Raw genomic sequence first — 12,519 nt, 5'->3', positions numbered from 1 at the left:
TGTAAAATTATTTTAAAGGCCTTCTAAAAATTGCCTAAATAAGAAGAATTTCTAGTAATATTACCTGTAGCTATTAACCTGTCTATCTTGTTAGCTAGTTTTGTAGCTGTTTATTTGCCAATCTCTGTATCTCTCTGGTAGATCATGGCCCTCATTGTTATATCAGTTTTAGCTTAGATTTGTACTTGGCAGTACAATTTAGGTGAGACATAGTGGTCAGAACTAGAGTATATGAACATAACTAAAGACTTTAGGTATGTGTGTATATGTGTGTGTATAGGGGAGTGGTACTGTACATTTAGCATTTGTTTCTCATCATCTTTTATATGCCAGCCATTACCTTATGTATTTTATGTTTATCACCTTAATTACCTAATCACAATATTATAAGATAGAAGTTACCATCCATATTTCATAAATGAGAAACTGTAGGTTCAGAGAAGTTTGTATAACATCAACTATTTAGCACATGGCATAGGAGAATACAAATCTGTATCTGTCTACTTCTAAAATGCAGTTTTCCAATTTTACTGGATGCCATTGAAGAATATGCCTCTAAAACCCCTTCTTGGCCTTTGGACTAAATTGAACCTACTGCTTTCGAATATGTCCTTTCCATTTTGGCTATTGGTACTGGTTCAAACCTTCAATCTTATTTATTTCTGTCACATGTAGACACTGAGAAACCTTTGAATGAAAATAGTGTTCACCTCATAAAAAAAAAAGTCCTTACATTAGCCCTTTGCTTTCATGAACATTCTCTCTTCTTCTCCCTCTATTTCTCTCTTCCCTCCCTCACTCCCTCCCCCTCTCTCTTACTCCCTCCCACTGGTTGCTAGATTCTTTCCACAGGCATTTAATATGCTCATATCTTCTCCATCTATTTACAAATAATTCTCCTCTGACACCACTCTCTTCACCACCTGCCCCCCCCCCCACCCCCACCCCACCTACCGGCAGCTACTTCCAATTTCTCTGACCCTTTTGTTAACAAACTTTTAAGGAAAGTTGCCTTATTCACTTTTTCACATTCTCCATTGAAATGTCCCCTGCTAAGATCATCAATAAGCTTGTCAATAGAACTTTTTTCATTCCTTGTCTTTTTTGAACTTTCAGCAGCACTTTGCATTGTCCATATAATCTCCTTCCTGAAAACTTTCCTGTGTGTAAGAAGCTTAAGTTCCTGATTTTCCTTTTATTTTTCTACACACATTGTCTCAGCCACTCATTTCTTCCTTTGTTCAAATCCTAGGACTCCTCAAGGACCTCTCTAGGTCCTTTTTGCATTTTCCACTCTCTTGTAAGGTGATTTCATCTCTAGTGTTCACTTCAATTAACATTTGTACACTTATAATGGGAGTAATAGTCTTGAACTGTAATTATGTAATATTCACAAAAAGTGGCAATCCAAACCCAGATAAGTATTTCTAACAAATAATTAAAACTAGAAATAAAAAAGACAATCCCATTCACTATCACTTATTGCTATTACAACTTGTAGTAGCAAATTGTATTATCTCTTTTAGGGAGCAAAGTTCAATTAGAACTATGCCTCTAGTTATGTTATTAGGTCTCCTATATTTTTACTTAGTTTTTGTCCACTTCATCCAATATGAGTTGCAAGAGGTTAATTACAGTTGACTTTTACTAGTGTTTTCATATATGTATTTATCTTTGTATTTACTATAGTCTTTTTCACTATGAATGTTGAGCGAGGTTATTTTGCGGTTATCTGTTCATACCTGCTTTACACTATATTCATTATGAATTGCATCATTTCTGTAATAAGATGCCTTTTTTATCTTGTTTAATATATTATGGCTTCAATTTAATCTTAAATAAATATTAAAATAGCTTTTTCTGTATATTACTTTTCTATTGCTGCATAACAATTACCGTTAGCCTAATGGTTTAAGACACTACCATTTATTAGCTCACAGTTCCACATGTCAAAAATCTGGAATAGCCAGGCTGGCATGGCTCAGTGGTTGAGCATCAATCTATGAACCAGGAAGTCATGGTTTGATACCTGGTCAGGGCACATGCCTGGGTTGCGGGCTTGATCCCCAGTGTGGAGTATGCAGGAGGCAGCTGATCAATGATTCTCTCATCATTGATGTTTCTATCTCTGTCTCTCACTCTCCCTTCCTCTCTGAAATCAATAAAAATATATTTTTTTAAAAATCTGGAACAGCCCTAACCGGTTTGGCTCAGTGGATAGAGCATCAGCCTGCAGACTCAAGGGTCCCAGGTTCGATTCTGGTCAAGGGCATGTACCTTGGTTGCGGGCACATCCCCAGTAAGGAGTGTGCAGGAGGAAGCTGATTGATGTTTCCCTCTCATCGATGTTTCTAACTCTCTATCCCTCTCCCTTCCTCTCTGTAAAAAATCAATAAAATATATATATATATTTTAAAAAATTTGGAACAGTGTTACTGGGTTCTCAAGGATGAAAATCAAAGTGGAGGACGTAGTTCTTGTCTGGAGACTCTGGAGAAAAATCTGCTTCCAAGTTTATTCTTGTTGACCTGATTCAGTTCCATGGGTTTATAAGACTGAGGTTCTTATTGCCTTCTGGCTCTCAGCTGGGGGCTGCTCACAGCTTGTAGAGGCTGCCAAGTGGCCCCCTTTCTTTTCAAGCCAGAAAAGGTGAGTGGAATCCTTCCAGTGCCTCAGATCTCTGACTTTTTCTTCTACCAACTGAGAAAACTCTCTGCTTTAAAGGGCTCATGTCATTAGATTAGGCCCACCGAAATAATTTTCCCATTTAAGTGCAACTGTGTCATATGCCATAATTTAATCCTGGGAGTAAAATCCATCATATTCACAGTCTGGGGGATTGTGCAGGGCCCATACATCTGGGAATAGGATATCTTGCATTCATATTTTTATCTATGACTATTCTTATTTACCTTTCAGAATCAACTTTGAAAATGTTAAATGTAAATAACAATTAATAGGGTTTTACTTTGTGATATAAAATGAGAGCTTTTTTTTCTTTAAAATATGAGTTTGGCCCATATTGATTTATTGATTTTTAGACATGTGGTCTTAATTTTTTCAGCATAATTTAGGTTCTACTTTCTATTTTTATTGTTCTCATAAAAAAATCCTCACTATTTCATCTGTAGGTATACTTTTACACATTGATTGATGTGTGTTTCTTCTTCTAGTAATTTATGAACTTTGTAGTTGACTTCTTCGTGTAACCTTAATTACCATTGTCACTTTATAGTTTGATAACTTATAGCTTTTACCTATTATGTGTAACTTTACCTGATACTTTTGATCCGTTATTTCTTTCTAACAGCAGCTACTTACTCATTTGGATAAAAAATTACCAGATATCCAATGGTTATTTAACACAAAGGCAATGAATCTAGCTGAGAACCCAGAAATCTGATCTTATTATCAATAATATTCACCATTGTATGCCAGTTGTAAAAAAGATATATTATGTTGAGAGACATAATATATCATTTTAAGGCATATCAGCAGGATATAACTTTGTAAATATTAAGGTCAAAAGGAACATAAGTCTATAATTTGTTGGAATTGTCTCTAAGAGAGATCTCCCATCCATGTTCCCATAGGCCCCGCATCTAATTTCCTTTCAGGGAACAGTTTCAGGAAATCAGGACTATGAGCCATCTTTTTAAATAATAATTTTTTACTGACAAAAATATAGCTCACAATCAGAATCTTACCCTTGAAAATGATCTTCGATGATCTCTAATTATTATTTAATATTAATAATAACATAATTAGCATCTGTTTATATTTTATAGATGAAGAAACTGTGGCCCAGATAGGTTAAGTGACCTATCTCAGTGACTCAGCTGGATTAAAACACAGTTATTTCTTCAAGAAAGTATGTAGCCTTCCTTATGAAAAAAGCCCTAAAATATTCCAGCATCAGAAATATTACTTGGATCACTTAGAATGTGAACTATAAACTTACATGAATCGGTTACCTCCATATGTGCCCTGACCAGAATCGAACCCGAAACCCTCTGGTGTACGTACGAGAGGAAGCTCCAACCAATTGAACCACCTGGTGAGGGCTGAACTATAAGCTTTAATCTGTGACCTGATTACTATGTTCCCGTTTAGAGCTTTCTAAGGTATCTGTTTGGGTGTGCCCACGGTATGGCTTTGTGTTTAATAGCTAGTGGCAGCTTTTCTTGTGTGGCTCTTATGAGCTTAGACATCTCACTAATTCTCTATGCCTGTGCTTGATACAAAACCCCTATATTCAGTTCTTATTTTAGGTTTCCGTTCGTTAATATAGGACTGCTCTCAGTATGGGGTTTCCTCTTTATGAAAGCCACCCATCTTTTTATCTCCTACCTAGGTGATAACACAAATGAGTTGCCAGGTGTGTTCCTCTCATGTTCTATTATTGTTCTAACCTACATGTTACTATCATCTCAAACAGAATGACTTTATTTGCATTGCCACCGTAATCAACTAGTTTTAGAGATTTCAACAACTTTCCCTGGTTTCCTACTATTTCTAAAAAGGAATTGTTCTTTTGCAATGATTTCCTTTCATGCCTAATCAGTTTCTTAATAGTCTGTGTTAGCTTCATGACGGCACAGGCAAACAGCTAAGATGATAGCTTTTCTTAAACTCTCTTTCCTTTATCTGTGAGATACAACAGCATCATGGATGTGTTGTTGAACATGCACAGGAAGTAAGAGTGACATGTGAATAGATCATTGTTGTTATTAATTTTTATTATGGTAAAATGTCATTGCGTATTTTGGTTTACCATGTTTTAGGCCCTCTTTCCTAAAACGGGCCTGTTAATTTGGAAAACCAGAATAAGCATGGGCTTTGGGAATGGCTTTTAACTTGGTCCTGCACCAGCTATGTGGGCTTGAGCACGCCACTTCCCCAATTGACATCACAATTTCTTAATTTATAAAAATGTTGATAATAAGCTTTTGTTTTATAGTTGTAATTATTATAGGATTTAATGTATGTATGATATAATATAATAAAAGGGTTGAGATAAAAGCCTTGCACATTGCAGGGCTCAGCAAGTATTAATTTCTTTCTTCTTCATCTCTACTGCTGCCTTTAACTTCAGAATTTATGACTCCTGGTCCAATATGGCCCACCCACCTGAAAGCCTTCCAGTCATCTCTCGTCCTCTTTTTCACATTTACAGATGGAAGATATTAAAGTCAAATGATAGGCTTGCAAATGAATGTGTCCATATTATCCCCAATTAATTTCTTCTTTCATTCAATTGTGATGATGTTTAGGATTAATTTAGTCATTGTGCTAAATCTACCATGGTGAAAGAATTCAGTAATGGACACGATAGGACAGCTCTCTTGTGAGGATAGGAGATGGTTAGGCACTTTTGTTTCTGTAAGAAAAATGAGCAAGAAAATTTTGCATAATGCCTTTTGGAGCAGTCTTGTTCTTCATAATTGCCTGAGATATTTCAAGGTGCTTTGCTATAAATCTGAAGACTTAAAAACATTGTTTTACAGTCTGGCCCACTAAGAGTAATGACCTCTCCCAGTTCCTTGTTTTTCTGGGTGATTAAGGGTTTCCTGACTGGCCCCAGGCCATCTGCCCTGACTTTTTTTCCCCCCCAAGGATTTAGAACTAAATTGTCAAAAATAATCTCTTACTCTGAGAGATTTGTCTAGCCCCAGAAGATAGAATTTGCTATGTGTGCTCAAAACCTTGCACGAAAAATTTTGCAAGTGATACTTCTTATGGATGGTATAAAGGAATCCCATCATCTATGCTTCTTTAACTAAATTAGGTGTAAATTATTTCAAGGAGGCCAAAGTTCTTCTCTGTGTCCCTGTGAGGATAATTTCACAAATACACAGCAGGTCCCTCCAACCACAGATTTTGAGCAGGTAGAAGAAAACAAGAAGAGAGCTATGGTCTGGGGCCAGTGCACACCTCTCCACAGGGGGTTTCCAGCATGTGGGTGATTTTTAACCAAGCTGACATAAATCAGACTGTGCAGAGCAACGAAATTCAGATCACTGTGCTGGGAGACGCCTGGATAGTGTTACGCTCCCTCATTAGGAGGGACTGGAGTTGAGCTGGGGAGTTGAAGTTTCAGCTGTATCAAAATAACAGTGTGGGAGCAAAGACGAGGCTGAGACAAGAGGGTGTAGCCACAATAACCCAACCTCTACAGACAGGTTATGTGAAGTATCCCGAACCCTCATCCTTCGAGATCATTTGTTTGCAAACTGAGCTCAATAGAATCAAGAAAACTTTGGTCCATGATTGTCACGGTTTCAATCTTCTGGGCAAGACTGAGCCTCATTCTTTTTCAGCTGGAACGTTCTGCCACAGTGGCCTACACTCCCAAGCCCTATTAAAACTCAGTGCATAATGTGTTGCTCTGCAAAGCAAACCATTGCAAAATGAAAAGGCAACCTACTGAAGGGGAGAAAATATTTGCAAATCATATCTCGGATAAGGAGTTAATGTGTGATAAAAGTTTGTTAGTGTTGAGAAACCCTTTGAACTAAATTTTTTATAACCATTAACTTTTTATAAAAATTAGATATAAGCCCTAACTGGTTTGGCTCAGTGGATAGGGCGTCGGCCTGCAGACTGAAGGGTCCCAGGTTCGATTCTGGTCAAGGGCATGTACCTTAGTTGCGGGCACATCCCCAGTAGGGAGTGTGCAGGAGGCAGCTGATCGATGTTTCTTTCTCACCGATGTTTCTAACTCTCTATCCGTTTCCCTTCCTCTCTGTAAAAAAGCAATGAGATATATTTTTTTTTAAATTAGATATAAAATTTGACTATTTCTCTTTTGTAGTCGTATGAAAGTAGGAATTCTGAAACTATTTATTGTTACTATAGGGTTAGGTCATTGAGTGAGTGTGTTGTTGGTGGGAGCCAGGGTTCTCACTGTGGAGGAGGAGAGACAGCGACATGGAACAGGGATGGCAAGGAAGAAACTTGTGAAATTGGACTGGAATTGGTGGTAACAGGATGACCTCATGGTTTCTAATATATATCTTTTTTCAAAAATGTAAATGTCATGCATGACAAAGAAAGGCTGATATACTTTTCCAGATTAAAGGATACTAAAGAAACATGATATCTAAATGCAATATATAATCTTAGACTGGATCATGGACAGAAGAAAAAATATTATAAGGAATGTGGTTTTTTTTTAAATGGTCATATGGACTGTAGAATAAATAAAAGTAGATAAAAGTAGAGCATCAATTTTACACTTACAGTATTTGAGAACCGTACTTGGTTACATAAGCTGATATCTGTATTCTTAGGAAATGCATGGTGAAGTATAAGGAGGCAAATGTCCAGAGAGAGAATGGTAAAATAGATTTTGCAATATGTTAAAAAACTGGTAAAGGATATATCCTTTAATTTTTTAAACATTTTTGTAAGTTTGAAATTGTTTCAAAATAATGAGCCAAAGAAAACGTCATGTATAACATTCTAAATTTATTCCCTGATATTTTGTTTGCCAAGTAAAATAAAATACAGCTATGTATCATTATGTCCCTCTGATATTCTCCTATGTTTTCCACCCTTTATCCTTTCTGCGATTTTATCAATACTTGAAAAGCACATCATGTGTTCTTACTTCTCAGAGCTTATCATCTGTTTCTTTTGGCTGCATTATTCCAAATATTTGTTGATTTAACTTTGTGTATACATAAAACTACATAAAACAAGTGTTTCTGAAGGTTAGTCTCTTATTTGATTCCAAACATGTTCTCATCACACATATTTTTTAAGAGATAGAGTGAGCTTGTGTCTTACAGAAAGTTAATAACATGGTTTTGGTTTGGGACACTGATTTCAGCCATTTTAGTGAAATTTGAGGGCAAAACTGACCTATGTGTTATTTTAATTTCTATTTCCCACCATTTTGCTTTCTTCTTTCCCAAATGGTTTACAGAGAGATAACTCATGTTTGAATCTACATATGAAATGTTAATAGCCATTAATGATATATGTCAAGAGGAATCACATGCAAAAATATATTTTTAATAACTAGGGTAAAAATTGTATCATATTAAAATCTACCCCAACCAGCTCAGTTGGTTAGAACATTGTCCTGAGACACCAAGATTTTGGGCTCAATATCCAGCGGGGGCATGCAGGAGGCGGCTAATTGATGACTCATCATTGATGCTTCCATCTCTCTCTCCCTCTCCCTTTCCCTCTCTCTAAAAAATAAATAAATAAAATAAAAAAAATCCCTTTTTAAAAAGCACATGTAAATATTCTTTATAGGTGCTTGAACTGAGTTTTATAGACAAAATTCTGGCGCCCAAAGCAACCTAAACCAAGTAAGTGACCCCTTTTTTAGACTTCCAAATGCAAGTGGCTTCTTTCATTTTTAAACTTTCTACATATTACATGTTCTCTGAGTATAGTTATAAAATTTAACTTACTTAAAAAAAACACTTTTAACTTTTTTTCATTGTTTTAAAATTAACTATTGACAATGGACTAGTAAAACTTTTTCAATGTTAAGTGCTTTATGAAAAAGGAATAAACAAAATAATACAATGATAATACAAATGTTGACAAGTATGTGTTGCCAGAAAATTACTGTGACTAGTTTTATGCTATATAATTTAAACCAGTAAAGGCATTCAAATAATTAGAATCTTTTGTATTACATGGGCATTATTTTTCCTATTAACCTAGAAGTTGCCCATATTACATAAATAAAAAAACCACCTGGAACCAGTGGTTTCTTCAGTAAATTGTGTTTTGATTGTGTGGTGAAGTATATTGTTTGCTTTCTCTTGCAAGTTGTTAATGACTGAAGCTTAGAGCGTAAAAAGGGGGGAAAAAGTAATTTGAGCAGAAACGGCAACAAATTCATTTTAATGTCTCTATGTATTGCCTTGTACTTTCCTCTCCTTGTCTCCCCATTTTTAAATTCTCATTTTCATGACTTTCATGCCTTCCTTTCTACCTTCTTTTTGTCATTACTTAACTCTGGCCAGAACATCTGAACTGGTGTTTGACAAAAATAGTTCCTGAGAATGGGGATGAGTAGGGAAGGAAACTAACATTTACTGGGTGCAGGACACGTTATGTACATTATTTCATTTACTCCTCAATAGGAACTCCTGAGGTTGGAATTCTTCTCTATTACAGAGGAGAAAGCCAAGGATAAAAGGGAGCCAAGATTCTACCCAGAAATGATCTGAATACAGACAGCATACCGAAGCCTGCTTCTTTCCCAGTACCCTTGGAGTTGAATAAATCCTAGAACATTTCCTACTTTTAGTCCTTGACTTCTTCACAGTCTCCAAGGGGTTGACGTCTAAATCCAAAATCAGGGAACCAAAACAGAACATGTAAACTATGTGTGTGGTTGCGACAGGTTAGAACGCTATTTTGAAGGCAATATTAAATGTTGATTTCACCAAAAGGGCTATTTATTGAATCGCCGCATGTAGTCACACCTTGGATTTTCTTTGGTGGTCTTCCTTCTGAGTAATGACAAAGTAAGACCCAGTTTATTTTATGAGAACTGAGAAAGTCACAGCACAGGGTGGTCTTAAGTTTCAGAAAAGTTTAGCTTTTGTTAACATAGATTTTTCCAATCCTTAAAGTCACACTTCTATGCATAAACAAAAGTTTTAAGAGTCATATGTTTTCAATGGGCAATGAACTCAGTAAGCACTCCTAGACATTTGCCTTTAACTGAATAGCTTAGACCTGTGATGAAACTCATCGTGTTTGAAAATCAGTTGCTCTCTGCCAACTTTTCCTTAGATTTAACTTTTATGGATTTTTTTTTTAAGTTACCGATAGCTCTATTACTGAGTTCCACACACTTGCTTTCTGATTAATTTTTCACTTCAAACACATGAAAACTGACTTTCTACATTCCAATATGTATTTCCCTAGGCATAACTGGCTGAAAGGAATTAAATTCAACTTATATATTTTTTTTCTTTCTGGCTTGAATGATTCCCAAGGCTTTGCACAATATAAGCTCAGACTATTATTTATAGTCAAAAAGAAAAAAGACATTTAAATATAAATTTGCAGTCAGATAATGATTACAGCATACTTTATTAAATTTGATATATTAGGATAAATATAATTATTAATTTTCTAATATATAGTAATGATTTGTATGCTAGGTGCTTTCCTTATTTAATTCCCATTTCATGCTGTAATAAATAGAAAATAAAATAATAGCCGAACCGGTTTGGCTCAGTGGATAGAGCGTCGGCCTGCGGACTGAGGGGTCCCGGGTTCGATTCCAGTCAAGGGCATGTGCCTTGGTTGCGGGCACATCCCCAGTGGGGGGCGTGCAGGAGGCAGCTGATCGATCTCTCTCATTGATGTTTCTAACTCTCTATCCCTCTCCCTTCTTCTCTGTGAAAAATCAATAAAATATATTTTTAAAAAAAAGAAAAGAAAATAATAGATAAAATGACTTCCTTTTTACAAGAAAAAATATTACAGATTTCAACTTGAATTGATTTATGATTATTGCATTTAACATTTATTTTCAAGTAAGTTAATAACTATAAATAAAATAATTGAACCTTTATTTGTAAATAATATTTTTTCATGAATATTGCCTACTAATTTTTTATTATTATTTAACAAAATACTTTTGGTTAATCACTTTTCACATGTTTACTTTCAATAAAATTTCTCATTTGAGATAAATAGCTCTGTCAGAGCCCAACATGAGGAGAGAAACCACACAGTAATTTGAATAAAGTTTAATGCCGCATGTTATTAACTATATTAGGAATTGGTGTTGTGTGGGATTGGCTAGTAAGAAGTGAAGAAGACTCTAAAGCAGTGGTTCTCATCCTTTCTAATGCCGCGACCCTTTTAATACAATTCCTCATGTTGTGGTGACCCCCAACCATAAAATTATTTTCGTTGCTACTTCATAACTGTAATTTTGCTACTGTAAACAATATGTAATTATATATGTGTTTTCCGATGGTCTTAGGCGACCCCTGTGAAAGGGTCGTTCGACCCCCAAAGGGGTAGTGACCCACAGTTGAGAACTGCTGCACATGAATAGCAGCTATAGAAGCGGTCACTATTCTGAAGGCTGAGACAGATAACCAATAAAAATCCCCCATTTACCCAAGGCTAAGATCCTGGTCATGTTGGGGAGAACACAGCCGTGTCTCACTGGATGGCAGAGACGTCTCTGTGATGCCACACTGATGGAAAGTGCTAGAATCTGCCCTCTAGCATGCTGGGAAAGCTTTTCATAGGGAGGTATCTCATCAGAAATGCTCTGTAGAACCACTGGAGCTGGGAGCTGCTGGGCATTCTGCACTGTGGGGTGCAAGGCCTGGAAAAGATGCCGATGCTGTAGGAGTGTGTCCAGTGGGAATGTGGAAACCAGGAAACAAAGGCTCTTTTCCTCCTGCCATGTCTGTTGAGAGCCCTCTACTAAGAGCACTTCAGTGCCAGCTGGCAAAGAAAAAAGATTTAAAGGGTCCAGTTCAATATCCTCAGAGCAGGCAAAAAGGATACATTTGGAGCAGATAAGTAATAAATCAATAACCAGCACAGTATTAGATTTAAAATTTTAAAATATATTATACTTTATTATTATATATTATACAAGAGGCCCGGTGCACAAAATTTGTGCACTGGGGGGGGGGGGGGGGTCCCCCAGCCCGGCCTGTGCCCTCTCGCAGTCTAGGATCCCTCGGGAGATAACGACCTGCTGGCTTAGGCCTGCTCCCGGGTGGCAGAGGGCACGCCCAATCCCTAGGTGCAGCCCCTGGTCAGGCTCAGAGCAGGGCCGATTGGGGAGTTGGGGTGCTGCCCCCTGTCATGCACAGAGCAGGGCGGATTGGGAGGTTGCGATGCCACCCTCAGTCACGCTCAGGGTGGGGTCGATTGGGGGGTTGGGGCACTGCCCCCTGTCACACTCAAGGCAGGGTCGATGGGGAGGTTGCGGCGCCACCCCCTGTCACGCACAGAGCAGGGCCAATCAGGGGGTTGGGGCACTGCCCCCTGTCACTCACAGAGCAGGGCCAATCAGGGGGTTGAGGAGCTCCCCCCTGTCATGCACAGAGCAGGGCCCGTGGAGGGGGGTTGGGGTGCCACCCTCTATCACCCACTGAGCAGGGCCGATCAGGGGGTTGGGGCGCTGCCCGCTGTCACTCACAGAGCAGGGCCAATCAGGGGGTTGAGGAGCTCCCCCCTGTCATGCACAGAGCAGGGCCCATGGAGGGGGGTTGGGGTGCCACCCTCTATCACCCACAGAGCAGGGCCGATCAGGGGGTTGGGGCGCTGCCCGCTGTCACTCACAGAGCAGGGCCAATCAGGGGGTTGAGGAGCTCCCCCCTGTCATGCACAGAGCAGGGCCCGTGGAGGGGGGTTGGGGCGCCACCCTCTATCACCCACAGAGCAGGGCCGATCAGGGGGTTGGGGCGCCGCCACTGTCACACTCAGAGCAGGGCCGATGGAGAGGTTATGGCTCTACCTGTCACACACAGAGCAGGGACCGTAGGGGGGGGGGGGGGG

Source organism: Myotis lucifugus, unplaced genomic scaffold (genome assembly GCF_000147115.1).
Source record: "Myotis lucifugus unplaced genomic scaffold, Myoluc2.0 scaffold_150, whole genome shotgun sequence".
Taxonomy (NCBI): Eukaryota; Metazoa; Chordata; class Mammalia; order Chiroptera; family Vespertilionidae; genus Myotis; species Myotis lucifugus.
Note: the sequence above shows the minus strand (reverse complement) of the source record.